Raw genomic sequence first — 16,229 nt, forward strand, 5'->3', positions numbered from 1 at the left:
AAATAAATAAACAAACCAACAAACAAACAAATAATGGTCCCTGTGATCCACCCAATGATATAAGCTGCTCCATTTTGTGCCAACTGCAACTTTAGAATAATCAAGAGCAGCCATACAAAAACATTGTCTCTGTTGTGCCAAGGTTGCCTATGTTCTAACCATTTAGAAGAAGAATTGGTTCTTATATGCCGCCTTTCTCTTCCCAAAGGAGTCTCCATGCAGCTTACAGTCCCCTTCCCTTTCCTCTCACTGGGAGGTAGATAAGGTTGAGAGAGCCCTGATATTACTGCTCGGTCAGAACAGTGCTGTGGTAAGCCCAAGGTCACCCAGCTAGCTATATGTGGAGGAAGAGTGGGAAATTGAAGTTGGTGCTTCCAACCACTACAACAAGCTGGCTCCCTACTTAATTCTCCACTTTGTAGTTTGTGTGTTTCTCCACCCCCTTTTAACTTCCGTTGACTTGCAGAGGCAGGGAGATGTGAAATACAATGTTATGTCACAGGAATGGGGGGGGGGGCTGCTGCTCTTTGAGGCCATTAATACCCGATAGCTCATTCATTCCCAAATGTTCGCTTTTGTTAACAATGATGCCAGTGAAAGTTCAATGAGTAAAAAAATGGTACTGCTTAAGGTTAGTGCCTGCAAACAAGCAGAACCGATACAAATGCTTAAGGATAGGATACTGAGAATCCCATGTATCCTTACTTTGGAGTAAAGACCCTACAGATTCCAGTGGACCTTACTTCCCATACAAAAGTTGGTCTCATGAACATTTCTATATGGGCAGAAGAAGAACGGGAAGACAAATGCCAGGACACGTTCCTATTTTTTTTAAAGTTATCTTAGGTATATTACATGGTTATTTTTAAAAAGTCAATATACACACACACTAAGAAGGATTTCAAGTAATTGAGCCAGTCCCATTAGATCAGGGTTAGTCCAACTGCGCCCCTCCAGATGTCCACAGACTACAATCCCCATGAGCCCCTGCCAGCAAATGCTGGCAGGGGCTCATGGGAATTGTAGTCTGTGGACATCTGGTGGGCCGCAGTTGGACTACCCCTGCATTAGATACTGCGGAAGTAAGCATTTCATTTCTAACGTTTCAAATCACTATCTCCATTTTCAAAAGGAGGAAAGCAGTTGCCTAACAGTGGCATAATGTGCACCAGACCTGCAACATGACAAGTGCTAATTGTTCTCTAATTGACAATTTTCTGCCCCTACAGCACAAGTTTCCATGTGTTTTACCCATAACCATTTAACGTGCAAGTTAGTAACTTGTACATACAAATAATGCCTTTTTATTTCACTTTCATACATATTCCTTCTCAGGCAAATGGAAAGATATTATTATGGGATGCCATTTGCTTATTCATTTTTTTTTGTCTTGTTCTATTTCAAACTGAAGGCATGTCATTATCAATGATTCCGACTTATTTTTAAAATCGTATTTCCTTGGGCTTCAAGCACTAAAGTAGTTTTCCCAGAAATGTGATATCTATTTTATTGAACTGCTGCTGTAATGCAACAGAGATGCAAAATTTCAATTTAGTTCCAGTACGATAGATACTGAACTCGAACCCAAATGATGATGAATTTCATTTCTTCCTCTCAACTCTCAGACCGTTTCGTTCCCAAACATCAGGACAAATTATCATCTACCACACTTGATTTTCATCCTGACGGTCCACGTTTGTAGAGATGCCTATGCATTACAGAAACAATTCTCCATTTTTCCCCCTATGTGAAATACAGATGAGACCAACAAACCATTTCTGTTTTGAGATTAGGGTGTTTTAGGCATTGTTATATCCGGTCTCATACAGGTGCTCCATGTTGCTGGAAAATGGAAACAGTTCTATTCCGATTGCTTACGTGTGAACTAGCACTACCAAAAGTTTTCATGGAGAGAAAGGACGTGGGGGAAGAAAGATGTTCTTTATGATGGGGTCGAAAATGGAACACTGCAGATACATTGTTGAGTTATTTCTATCCTCCCCACAAAAAGTTCTTTTAAATACTGTTTCGTGGGGTGCCAACTTGAGAGAATTACCCTTAGAGCTGGTGTTCTCAATTGCAGAACCCCTGACCTTTAAGGAAGCACACCTTCTTTGAAGGCATTAAGGTGCTACAAGAGGGAGTGATGACCACAGCCTTTAACATGTTCACAGGGATCAAGGACTCACTCCTTGAAGGCATTCATAGTGATAACCTGTCTCCTCAATATCTATTGTGCCCTCTAGATAAGCATCCCAGGCTGCGGGCACATTCTTAATCACCCTGCTTCTGATAGCATCAGGGATCATTTCTCTTTGGGAATATTCTTGCTTTTCTTCAAAACCATCCCATTTTCCTTTAAGTTAAAAAGTTATATCTTTGTCCTTTGTGCTAGAACATGGTGTTTCCTTGAACTAGCAGAACCAGCAGAAAGCCCTTTATCATTCCTCTATACCAGGGGTAGTCAAACTGCGGTCCTCCAGATGTCCACGGACTACAATTCCCATGAGCTGGCAGAGGCTTATGGGAAATGTAGTCTATGGACATCTGGAGGGCCACAGTTTGCCCACCCCTGCTCTAACCATTCAGGAAATTAATAGATTCATCAAGCAGGCAAGGAACTGCAGTCCTTGCTTGTCACGATCATTATGTCAATGAAGTGATCAGGGTCTCCCTTGCATAATCTAATGACAGAATGAGTTTGTCACAGGATATTTTTGAAACAATCCTTTGAATTGACTTTCGTTTATGTCTACGGCACGAACTAATAACAAAACCAACTTTAGCATACATTGTTTTCCTGTTCAACTGCAAATGTTAAACAGCAAATCTGTTGCCCAGCTCTTATAACCTCTTAAATCAGAAGCATATCATCTGACTTGGGACAACCCTAACAATTAATGACCTCCAAAACATCCTATGAATACAAATAGTGCCATTTTATTTTACTTAGACTTTCATAGATATTCCTTCTCAGGTAAATGGAAAGATATTGTGAGGTGACTTATTATTCAGCTCTTGCAAGCTGAAGGCCATGGCTACCTTCATTTAGTCAACCCATCTCATGTTGGGTCATCCTCCTTTCCTGCTCCCTTCAACTTCTCCTAACATTATTGTCTTTTCCAGGGACTCTTGTTTTCTCATAAGATGACAGAAATACAAAAGCTTCAGTTTAGTCAATGTAGCTTCTAGGGAGAGTTTACGCTTGATTTATTCATCTTTTTTTGCACTCCATAAAACTCTCAACCACCACCGCATTTTGAATGAAACAACTTTCTCCCTGTCAGTCTTCTCCATCATCCATCTTTTCCCTTTTAATATGTGTTTGTGTGTATACACACACACTGTCTTTTTAAAACATACAAAAAAACCTGCCTAATGAGTAGCACACAGGAGACAAGACTCTTTTGGGGCTATTTCATTTTACTCTATTTTATAACATGGTCCTGGGGGGGGGGGGAAGCAGATGCAAATGTATTTGGAAGGGCCTGAAAGTGTTCAGAGAATCTGAAGTTGCGCAACCCTAGAGCTTGTCTGACCTAGCTCTGGAAGCTCCCTAAATGCTGCAGCTAATGATTTATACAGTCTCTCTCTTAGTTACCCACTTTTATTTTCCCTGCTGTTGCTAGCTCACAGTGAGACACACAAAAATCTGAAAAGTTCATACGAAATGTATATTTAAAGCACATTCCGAACTTGTGCATAACCTTACTATACATTACAATACATTTTTTTAATTATTATTATCACCATTATTGCAAGAGCCTCTCGTGGCGCAGAGTGGTAAGGCAGCAGACATGCAGTCTGAATCTCTGCCCATGAGGCTGGGAGTTCGATCCCAGCAGCTGGCTCAAGGTTGACTCAGCCTTCCATCCTTCCGAGGTCGGTAAAATGAGTACCCAGCTTGCTGGGGGGTAAACGGTAATGACTGGAGAAGGCACTGGCAAACCACCCCGTATTGAGTCTGCCATGAAAACGCTAGAGGGCATCACCCCAAGGGTCAGACATGACTCGGTGCTTGCACAGGGGATACCTTTATCATCATTATAATTAATATTATTAATTTAGACTTATTACCCACCGCTTTCAAAGAATTGTCTTGCAGTGGGTTACAATGTAAAAGAAATGTCACAGAAATGACATTCGACTCATAATGGGTGCGGACATGAACTAGGCAAATTTATATTCCAAGCCAGGTAATTACAAACATCAACACCATCACTACATGAAGCAGTGTCCTCCCAGAAGTAAAGCAGGAGGCAACACACTTGGATGGACACATATTAAGTGGGAGTGGGGGATCTAGTTTCTTGTAAAAAGCAGAATACAGAAAACACCCTCCTCTAGTACCTTACCTCTCTGCAACTGGATTGCTTTAAATGTTTTTATTCCAGTCTGGGTCTCTTCTGGTGTCAGAGCCAGGAATGGGAAAAAATGCCACAGTAAGGGAACACAATGGGATATAGAAAAAGAACAATTCAGCTCCCCTTACCTGGTGGTGGTGGAAGGTCACAGCTGACTTAGGTGGTCCCATAGGGATTTCAAAGCAAGAGAGATTCAGAGGTGGTTTGTCATTGCTTGTCTCAGCATCATGACCCTAGTATTCCTTGGAGGTCTCCCATTCAGATACTAGCCAGGACAAACCCTACTTAGCTTCCAGGATCTGATGAGATCAGGTCAGCCTGGACTATCCAGGTCAGGGACTCTACTCACCTACACACTATATTTTCTGTAGAAACAATGGATGCACCTAAACAGTCCAACATAATATGCACAGAACTATCATGTGTAGTTCAGTACTGAGACCTAAAGCCATAAACTATTTCGAAGAAGATACATATGCTCAAATATTACGAGACATAAAGTCTGTAATTTACGTATTATGCCATACTTCTCTGGGGACTGACAACTCCCACCCCCTTTCCTCCCAGGCAATCACCATGTACCTCCATTGTCATGAATGGAAATGGATCAAGAGAACCCCTATGTCCTTAGCACTTTCTCCCAGTTCCTCAGGATTTTCAAGGTTTTCCCACAACCTAGAAGTAACAGGAAAGCTGTAAACCTCCCCCTTCATAGGGAAAAATTCATGGAATCCCAGCAACACCTCTATGTGACTGTTTGCTGTTAATTCAATTGGCTACTATTTTTTAAAATATTTCCATCTATTTATTTATTTAGATTTATTTAGATTTCTATACCACCCTTCCCTACAGCTCTGGGCAGTTTACATTAAACGCTTTGGAATGCTTACATAGAATATTATAACAATGCAATAAATAACAGTCACAACATAACATGGCATAACATAATCATAACATGACAGCCAGAACAGTATTATTAATAGAACAATAACAATGCCAATCCCTGGGCAGGGCAGGTTGGTCAGTCATGGAAAGGCGTCGGGGAGAGTGGGGGAGACCAGCAGATGTCTGAGTCAGTTGGTCTCACACAAATGCCTGGATGACTTTATTTTTGCTTCTTCCCAGAGGACTAAATCCACAGCCTGACAAACTCCACCCAACACCACTTAATCTATGCAAATCTGTGACCTTCTACAAAGGATGTTTAAAGAAGGCCCTAAGATTTTGGCCTGAGAGGGTTTTTTTCCTCTCATTTACATCTTTTACTTTCTTTGCATCCAGCCTAATAATGAGTTCTACAGAAAAGTTCTGGCTTACTGTGTTATTTTGGGTGATCATAATAGAGGATATTATGGCTCATGTTTTTGCCTTTGCTTTGTACCAAAGCTGCTGTCTGCAATATCTAACTTTTGTGTTAGCCTCAGCACAGACATAAGCCTGATTACTGAATGTTGATTAGTCTGATCTATCATATTTCCATTAGTCACTTATGGCTGTGAAAGTTGGATGATGAAGAAATCCGACAGGAAGAGAGTTGATTCATTTTAACTGTGGTCCTGGAGAAGGCTTCTGTGGATTCCATGGGCAGCAAAAGTCACAAACAAGGAAATATTAGAGGACATAAAGCCTGATATATGACTGGAAGGCAAAATCATGAAAGTCCGGCTCACTTACTTTAACCATATCATGCGATCCAACACAATGGAGAGAGCAATTGTGCTAGGACTGATCAGTGGAAAAAGGAAACCAGGCCGACAAAGAACACCGTGGTTAGATACAATCAAAATGGACATTGACCAGAGCATTATACCACTAAAAGAAGGGGTGCAAGATTGAAAAATGTGGAGACAGTTGTCTGACTGGCAAACCTATGTGTCAAGACCGAATGGCTAACATCATTTATTTATTTTAAACATTGATTAACCAGCTTTTCTCCATATTGCAGGTTACATAAAATATATAAACTAGAGTTCCATAATAACAGGGCTGGCATGGAAAAAGTCTCTACCAAACAAGCTTTTTTGATGGTTGGGATCTCTACCTATGATTTTAATTCCCTGGCAGGAACATAAGGGAGAAGATAGCCCTTCTGATGCCCATGACCCAAGCCATGCAAAGTTTTAAAGGTAAAAATTAGGCTCAGGAGCAGATTGGTAACTAGTGTAATTGCTATAGGATCAGGGTCATAAGCTCCCAATAGCTTTCCCTAAACAGCTGTTTAGCTGTAACATTCTGCACTAGCTACAGTTTCTGAACATTCTTCCAGGGTAGCCCCAAATACAATGTATTGCAGTAGTCCCATCTACATATAACAAACATAGATCACTATAGCTATATCTGACTGACCCAAGAACAATTGCAGATATCACACCAGCCAATCTGTGCACTCCAGGTTCCAGTCCCAATGCTGCCAGTAACATTAGGACAGGTTCCAGTCCCGATACTGCCAGTAACACTCTGGGCCAGTCGCTTCTCTCAGCCTAACTTGAACAAAACCGAGGAAGGGGGAACAATGCTGCAAGCTACTTTGTGCCTTCACTGGCGAGAAAAGGTGAGTATAAATACCTAAATAAATATGTCAAAATTAAATACTGACATTTCTTTGCAATTTGTCCCTGTTAAATCAATGGAAGTCAGACACCCTGCAACTCTCTTCCCTGGTTACTAAAATCTCTGTCAACTAGAGGTAGCCACTTCTGTCTGATATAATGTATTTGCTGCATCTTTCCCAAGAGTTAATATTTTCCCAAACATGTATAATATCACACTAGAAAATATGGGTGTGTCATTTCTTGCAACAGTGATGGTTGCATTAAGAAAAAAGTAATCACATCTACCTTATAATATTTAATTCATAAATTACTTGGAAAGGAACAACGTGCACCATGTGTCCTTTTCATCCAGTTTCTGCATTAGCATTCACAGCAGGTAAGAGATGTACGGGGGAGGGGGGTCTGGTGTGCCTTTGAAAGAGATATGACACTGCAGCATAATTCTCCCACCTGCTCTATGGGACTCTAAGCAGAGCTGAAATGGATATGTATAAACTTGCAATTTTAAATGGCTATTTCAAGAAATTCAGAAAACAGTTTGAAGCAAGTTATCTGACACAAACAGTCATGGTGAAACATAAAAAGCCAAACCATGCTAGAGTTTACTCATGAAATCTGATGTTTGAAAGGAATGTGAAAGATTCAGCACTTTTCCAATGCAGTGTCATTTCAGCAATTGTGATGCAGGTATGCAAAAGAACAGAAATACATATATGTGTGTGAGTGTTTTCTATGGTTCACCTCCTGATACTCTGGTTTCTCTTCAGATCGCATAAATCTTTCGCCTTTTACTAAGGATTTGTTCACCTCCTGTGATCGTGAGCACAAAGATTGGAAAGATTTCTGCCAAGGTTTAAAGTACTGCTCATGGAAATATTAAAAAATAAATCCCCCCAAGTGATACATTTTTACAACATTTTGGTGTGTTTGTTTTAGTAAACTCTGCAAAACAACTACATTAATTTTCTCAGCACAGGTCAAATAGTTATCCCCTTTCTAAGCCAAGGAATATGTATCTTTAACATGCATATCTAATTACAAGGTTTATTTCAAAGTGTAATAATAATGCTTCTTCTCTACAACTCAGTTAAAAGACCTCAGAAGAAATCTTACATGATCTAAATGCAGGCTGGGAATGCCTGTGGTATCCCTGTCAGCCCCTATGTATGTGAGAGCCAGCTTGGTATAGTGGTTAAGAGTGGCAGCCTATAATATGAAGAGTCCTATGTGAACCAACTCAACTGAAAGTTCTGCATGAGAGTTGCAGATTGACACACCCCTCTCTTGGGTATGAGCACTATACTGATTCTGATATCCTTCCTCGCCCCTCTGGTTAGTGGGGATTCGGTGGGGATTTTTCCGCCATGTTGTGGCTTTAATGTTTTTTAGTGGGGGTTTTAATGGGGTTTTATGAGACTTGTAACTCGCCACAAGCCAGCTTCAGAAGGGGCAGGAAATAAATCAAAAAAGTAATAAATAAATAAATAACCTGTGCCCAGGATGCTTTGATAAATGTCTCCGCTGTGGTACTTCCACAATGAATGAAAACTCCTGTTCTTTTATTGGACATGACTAACCACTGAAGTGACTGAAACAGTGCTTTCCCATATTATAGAATTCTCTCCCAAGAAAGATTTGCAACATCAAACTCAAGGTACTTTAAGGTAGTGAAAACGCATCTTTGATAAATACGTTCAGATTTGTTTACTTTGTCTCAATGTTTCTGTCCACTGTTGATTTTGTAATTTTCAGTTGTGTTTGGTTTATGATTGTGTTTCATGATTGTCATTGTAAAACATCTTAAGAGTCAATTTCACTGGAAAGATTATCTATATAGTAGCAATCCCCAACCTGTGGGCTGCGGACCACATGTGGTCCGTCGACTAATTGGAGGTGGGCCGCAAAGGACGCCTTCTCCCCCCCGGCCCTTTACAACACACTTCGGGTGTCATTGTCTCCATCACTCCCAGATGGGACTATCTCGTTGCAGAGAAACAAGCTCAGGGTTCCCATTGATTTGTCATTGTCATGAGTTAAAATTTCCATGAAAATAAAATGTTCCTTATGTTCATTGTTGTGGTGTGTCTGTATTTTATTTTGAAGAGATGTTTAAACATTACCATAGTGATCAGAGAGCTTTAGGGCAGTGGTTGAGAGTAGAGGAGTAAACTACCCCCCCCCCCACCGGACTTCAGTAAAAGGCGTTGAGTGGTCCCCGGCGTTGTGTGGTCCCCGGTGATAAAAAGGTTGGGGACCACTGCTATATAGAATGGAAGAATAATAGGAAATAATCTAGAGAGGTCTCACCTGGAAGCCGACAGCCCCAACCTCATATGCAAAACCCCAGCTATAGGGCAGGCATTAAGTGATGAACATCTGAGCGCTAGTATTAGTGTCTTACATTATTAAAAGTTCTGTAGTGTTATCATCACCATTAATAACAACTATCATGCCACATAAACTTTCCTTTGCAACCTTTAGAAGTTGCTGCGTTGAAACCAAGGAATTGACAGTACATATTCCAGCATACTTCATGTCAACATGCTGTTTTTCAGAGCTTTGTGCTAGTAATTTACTTTCACTTAGTTTTCTTCTCCTTCCTTAATGGGAAACACGGATATCATACTTCTACAAATAGATATATAACAAATGGAAGACAAAATCTTGCGGGTTGCAAAATATTCATTTTAAAGCTGACACCACCAGGGTCTACGTTAAGATCTGTATTCACTTTTTATGGAAGATCCATTCAAGTCCTTTGAAGTGTTCACGACATCATAAATATTTTTTATTCAATGACAAATATTTTACAACAAGCCGAGCAGGCTGCATTAACTGATTGTCAATGTTGCACTTGTGATAATATATTTAGAAAGCATCGTATATACAGCAAATACAGCAAATATTCTTCTGAGAAAATAAATAAAAACAGGAAGAGCACAAGGGCATGAATAAATGCTGAAATTACTTGCGTTTATTTTCAGCTAAGGTTGCAGCCCCGTACTGAACACCATGGGTCATTCTTCCAATCACATTTGTGCAACTGGCTATCATGTTCATTTGTTCTGACATCTGCATAGTTTCTTGAGATATCAAATATACAAGTCTATTGCCATTCAGCTGGCACTTTCAATAAGTCAATAATTCATTCATTTGCAATTCCTTTAATTTGAATATTATTATAATTGAGTATATAAAATTGGTTTAAAATTTCCATTCCAGAAAGGACCTGGCAGCACCAAACCTCATGGACTAGGTCCCTTTGCACAAGGAAACTCCTGATCTCACAGCCCCATATATCGATGATATTGATGTTATTTATTTACTTTCTACATACCCCACTTCTCTTTCCACTGGGGACCCAAAGAAAGTCACCTCCATTTGATCCTAAAAGCAACCCAGTGAGGTAGGTTAGACTGAGTGTGTGTGAGTAGCCCAAGGTCCCACAGAGAGTTTTCATGGCAGAAGCGAAGGCTCCAGCCTGGGCCTCCCAGATTCTAGTCTGATAGTTTAAGCACTTGTCTATGTATTCTAATCTAACTCACTGAAATGATAAAATGCACCTATCTAAATAGAACCAGATCTGGAAGAGCCAGTTTGGTGTAGTGGTTAGGAGTGTGGACTTCTAATATGGACAGCTGGGTTCGATTCTGCACTTCCCCACATGCAGCCAGCTGGGTGACCTTGGGCTTGCCACGGCGCTGATAAAGCTGTTCTAACTGAGCAGGAATATCAGGGCTCTCTCAGCCTCATCCACCTCACAGGGTGTCTGTTGTGGAGGGAGGAAAGGGAAGGCAACTGTAAGCCGCTTTGAGCCTCCTTCAGGTAGAGAAAAGCTGCATATAAGAACCAACACTTCTTCTTAAGCACGGCAAAGAATAAGCAGAGCCGCCGGTTGGTGCAGTGGAGGGCAGGCTAGAGGTGGACGCGACTGCCCCAGCGGCACGTGCAGATTGCGCATTGCACTTACGCAGCATGCACAGCATAGGAGAGGTAGGCGGGACCCACAGCACCTATAAAGGCGCCACACACGTGGGTCCCATCCTCTTCACTCAGAACGTCGCAGAGCAGCTTCCCTCCCTCCCAATGTGATATGTAAACAGCCATGTGACTGTGTCTGAGATGGATGTTTCATGGTTACTATTTCGTCACAGCTGCGGGTTTTGCATGGGATGGAGCCTGTTGGCAGGGAGTCTGGTGGGTGATCGGACTCCCTGGGGTTCAGGGCTTCCATGGGAGATGTCATGTAAACGTGTGCAGCTATCCCTGCTTGGGGACAGGGGCTCGTTACTAGGTGGCCTGGGGACAGCCAAAGGAGGTAGAAGAAGAAGAGTTGGTTCTTATATGCCACTTTTCCCTACCCGAAGGAGGCTCAAAGCGGCTTACAGTCGCCTTCCCATTCCTCTCCCCACAACAGACACCCTGTGAGGTGGGTGAGGCTGAGAGAGCCTTGATATCACTGATCGGTCAGAACAGTTTTATTAGGGCCGTGGGGAGCCCAAGATCACCCAGGTGGCTGCATGTGGGAGAGTGCAGAATCAAACCTGGCATGCCAGATTAAAAGTCCACACTCATAACCACTACACCAAACTGGTAGACGCCTCATGGCTCCCCCACATAGGTCACTTCCTGTAGGGCGGACTTCAGTAGGCAAGGGGAGCTGCTCTCCCGGATCCCCCAGGGCGCCTCTTGACTCAGCAGGTTTTGGTGCAGTCCATTGACTGCTAGATGAGGCTGCCTCTCCCATGCTGTGCCAACCCTCCTGTGGGGAGGTAATAAAGCTGTGGCCATGTTTATACCCAACAACTGTGTGTCCCGTCTTATTCCAGCCCAAAATGCCCTCCTGCAAGTCAATTATTATTCAGCCAGCCTTGGTAAAATTGTATTGTTTGATAGCTTCATACAAATACCTGTTGGCACCATGAGAATATCACATGATTCACATGATGTGACTGAGAATTGCCAGATGAAAAAATAGACATATTTATGAAGAATACAAGTTGCAGGCCACCCACTTATCACACATAAAATGATACTTAAAATTAGGAGGAGGGTGCTACAAGAGGCTGGGGATAAATTTCCTAATTCTAACACTAAATAAAATAGACAGATAGCATCCTATTTTTTTTATTAGAGGTTCAAAGAACTGTTGGCGGAAATATCAAAGTTACAATGATTTTAATTTCTAAGACTGCAGATTTGAAAGGAGAAACAGGGTTGCTCTGCAGAACCGTAGGCACTGCAGAAGTCCACAAAAACCTGTCAAAGAGCTGATGTATGCAAGGCAGTTCTATTGTAATCAATCAACTAGGGATTCGGATTAAACTTTACCACCAAGTCTAATGGCAGGTGGGAACTGGATGGCGTTGCAGTCATCCAGCAAATATCAATGGAGGGTAGGAATGCTGCACAGTATGAAGGTTGGCCATTCCTAAGAAGATGGCTGACATGACAAAATTGTGTAGATTCTCTCCCCCACCACCACCCTTTAAATAGTCAAGTCTGAACAGGTCAGGCTGGCCATTTCATTCTCCAGGAGAATCATCACCCAGCTCCAGAATTAAACTTTGGGACTTAGATATGTTACCACTAGTTTAAATGAAAGTCACTGCCATTTACTGATTAAATATCTTGTAAACAGGAGGTTTACAAATATGTACTCATTTTGCTGTAACCATCTCTTTAAAATAAGAGAAAGCAGATGAGTGCACATATATACAAAATGTACATAACACAATAATGCAATCTGAAATGGCACTGTTCCATTTTGGAAGATTCAAATGAGTAGCCGTGTTGGTCTGAAGTAGCACAGTAAAATCAGAGTCCAGTAGCACCTTTAAGACCAACAAAGATTTATTCAAGGCATGAGCTTTCGAGTGCAAGCACCCTTCGACAGACTGCTTGCACTCAAAAGCTCATGCCTTGAATAAATCTTTGTTGGTCTTAAAGGTGCTACTGGACTCTGATTCCATTTTGAAAGGTCTCTCAAACAATCATTTCAGTCTTCTCATTATATTCACATTCCAAAACTCTTGATTTTAGGAAAACGCAATGAACAGCTTATGAAGCAATTCCATACATTGTAGATGAAATAGTTATGACACAGTCATAAAGCACCTGCGGTTTATCCATTCAGGGGTCAAGCTGATACAGTGGTCAAGCTGATACACTTAAAGTGTATGAGCAGACAATAAGGTAAAGTTGTTCTATTGTTCACATTTTTAAAAATTTAAAGGAACAAAGCCAAAATAGTGATGAGACGCTGATATCAGCGTCTCAACAAATGCATCATTTTCATCACACCAATGTGATGCTACTCTTCCCGCACAGGGCATGAATATATTACATTCCATTTCTAGTTGTGAAAACTGCATAGGTACAAGCAAAAGCTCAGCTCAGTTGAAAGCAATATATTACTATTATGACTGGCAGAATATGAAAACTATAATGGGGAGATCACCATTCCTGCCCCAATTATTTTGTTTGGAAACATGGAAAATTAAAAGAACGTTTGTGAAAATGTTATATTTATATTTTTTTAATATTCTATCACCAAAGTGTCAAATAAGACCATAATGCAGAAATGTTAATCAAATGTCAGCACAATCTAGTATGACATTTACAACTGTGGATTAAAGAGTGGCATGTAATTCATAACAGATATAGAAGTATAGACAATCCACAAATTAAATGTAACGTCTCACCATTTATTCTTAAAATTTGCCTTAGCAATAAGGGTGCTGCAGAAGTTGGGGAGAACTTTCTAAAACAGTTTATCTGGAATCTGGATAAAGAGTTGTTTTACATAAGCATTAGCATTAATGGAAATAATATTGTATTTTTTAAAAACTGGGAGTGAGTCAAAGAAGTCCTATAGGAAGGGGCCTAAAAATGCTGTTATGCTCTCATCCTATTGATTTCATAGTGATGTGTACAAAATGTAATCCTCATCCTTTTACAGAAATATCATAAAACATCTTTTACTATCTCTGGTTCAGATTCCCCATTAATACAATACTGGCAAACTTGTACTTATACCACATCGACGGTGTCCAAATTAATTCAACAATGGTTAAAAAAAACATTGTGGGCAATAAAATCTGGCGAGCTGGGTTTGATTCTGCACTCCCCCACATGCAGCCAGCTGGGTGACGCTGGGCTTACCACGGCACTGATAAAGCTGTTCTGACTGAGCAGCGATATCAGGGCTCTCTCAGCCTCACCCACCTCACAGGGTGTCTGTTATGGGGAGAGGAAAGGGAAGGCGATTGGAAGCCGCTTTGAGACTCCTTCGGGGAGAGAAAAGCGGCATATAAGAACCAACTCTTCTTCTTCTAAAAGCTATTAAGTGACTACAGAGTGGCTTCATGCAGAATTATGTAAATATTTCCACAACGCAATGAATGTCATTGAAGTTATTTAGCTTCCGTTCATTCTTCAAATGTCTATATACTTAGAAATAGTATTGTCAGAGAATACTGTGATGAAACGTCATACCTCATGACTAATAAGAGCAGAGACTGTTTCTGCAGTTCATCATACTCTAAACCAGGGGTAGTCAAACTGCGGCCCTCCAGATATCCATGGACTACAATTCCCAGGAGCCCCTGCCAGTGTTTGCTGGCAGGGGCTCCTGGGAATTGTAGTCCATGGACATCTGGAGGGCCGCAGTTTGACTACCCCTGCTCTAAACTTTACTTAACCACTGGTAAAAGAAATTGTCCTAAATCGCTTCACAGTAATACTGTCTTCTGGAAAAGCTAATGAATTCCAGCAAATTCCAAAGTGAGAATCCAGTGGCACCATTTAAACCAACGAAGCTTTGTAAGCCGGGAACGTCTAATTATTAGAGTCAAAATGCATAAGTAACTGGGCAATCATAGCTGTGATTGGATTAAGGCGGTTGATAAGGTCTGTGAAATTTTGTTCAGCTTCCCACCTGAATCTACATTCCGACAATGTAAGTCTAATCATTCATCCCAATAATTCAGAAAATTATTTCTAAATCACTTTCTAAAGTGATTAAACCAAAGCTGACTGAAGCAGGGGCTTCTCCAATCAAATTGGATTATTTTGTGTACTTTAAGATATATATTTTTAAAGATTTAAGTTCACGTCAATGTATTACTGCATCACTCTTCTTGCTTCACTGCCTTACACTATCATACATTCCCATCAGCATACGGTTTGGGATATCACTCTCAAATGTTAATTTCATTTATTTATCAATTTCATTTCCACTCTGCCTTTCTCTGCAATGAGGAACAAAAGTGGTTCACATCCTTCTCTTCTGTTTTATTCTCACAACAGCCCTGTGAGGCAGCCTAAGCTGAGAGTGTGTATGCTTGATAGACTGTTCCAGTTATTTTTCACTCCCTGGTGCAGGTCCTTGCATTGTATAGCTTGAGAAGCACATCAGCTGTATTATTATGATACAGGTACACATTCAACATTAAAAATGTACACACTCTAAGGGAGCCAGATATAGCTTCTCTGCTCTGTGTGAGCTGGACCAGAACTTTGCTGTGAAGGAACCACCAGCTTCTGTAACTATAGGATCTCAAAGCTATTTCTGTGGGCAGTATCTATATTAGCTATGAAAGCTATGTGGAACTTCCTTTATCAAAGGCAGTCAAGCTCTCTATTCCAAGATGATAGAAGCAGACAAAGGGACACAAGCAACAAATTCCATTCACTTCCCCCCCTCTCTGAAAACCAATCTTAAAGGGTGTTCCTTTTTACATTCACAGTTGTAACTAAAGCAATTTATTAAAATGTTTCTGAATGTGTGTACATGCTGTTTATGTCCTGCTCTTTTCAGTTAAAGAGCAACATTTGCTATGACTATTAGGTATATTGTCTTTAAAAGATATTCAAGGTATGCCATTTGATTAACTGAGCCGAGACCCAGAAAGCTGTCCTAGGTTCAATGAAAACAAGAGGCTAAACAACTGCAGTTCCTTCCATTTCACACACTTTCTGGAACCGGACAGCTTAATGATTTAATGAATGCAAATGCATATGGCAAATGAATACTTGCAGCAGAGCTGAAGGACCAGGAGGTTATGCTTTGTCATAGATGCTATGGCATTCCCGGGCATGTAGACTTCTGTGCCCTACAAGAATTTCCAGGTTCTCTGTGTCAAGTTCTTGATCTCTAACAAGTCTTTCTCCTCGTTCGGTAAGGAGGACTGCGTTACACTCATAGTCTGAAGTTAATGTTGGTACAAGTTGCATTTATTCTGAGCACATTTTCCTGTGCCAAAGAAGGCAAATGGAAGAACATCACAGGGTGGCTTTCCTGGTATGTACA

General features: G+C 41.0%; 1 protein-coding gene across 9 annotated transcripts in view; it reads right to left on the reverse strand.

Moving 5' to 3' along the window:
* ARPP21 (cAMP regulated phosphoprotein 21) overlaps positions 1-16,229 on the reverse strand; it is a 264,546-nt gene that overhangs the window by 174,752 nt on the left and 73,565 nt on the right. The gene's annotated exons all lie outside the window — the stretch shown is intronic.

The sequence above is a fragment of the Paroedura picta genome, chromosome 11 (genome assembly GCF_049243985.1).
Source record: "Paroedura picta isolate Pp20150507F chromosome 11, Ppicta_v3.0, whole genome shotgun sequence".
NCBI classification, from domain to species: domain Eukaryota; kingdom Metazoa; phylum Chordata; class Lepidosauria; order Squamata; family Gekkonidae; genus Paroedura; species Paroedura picta.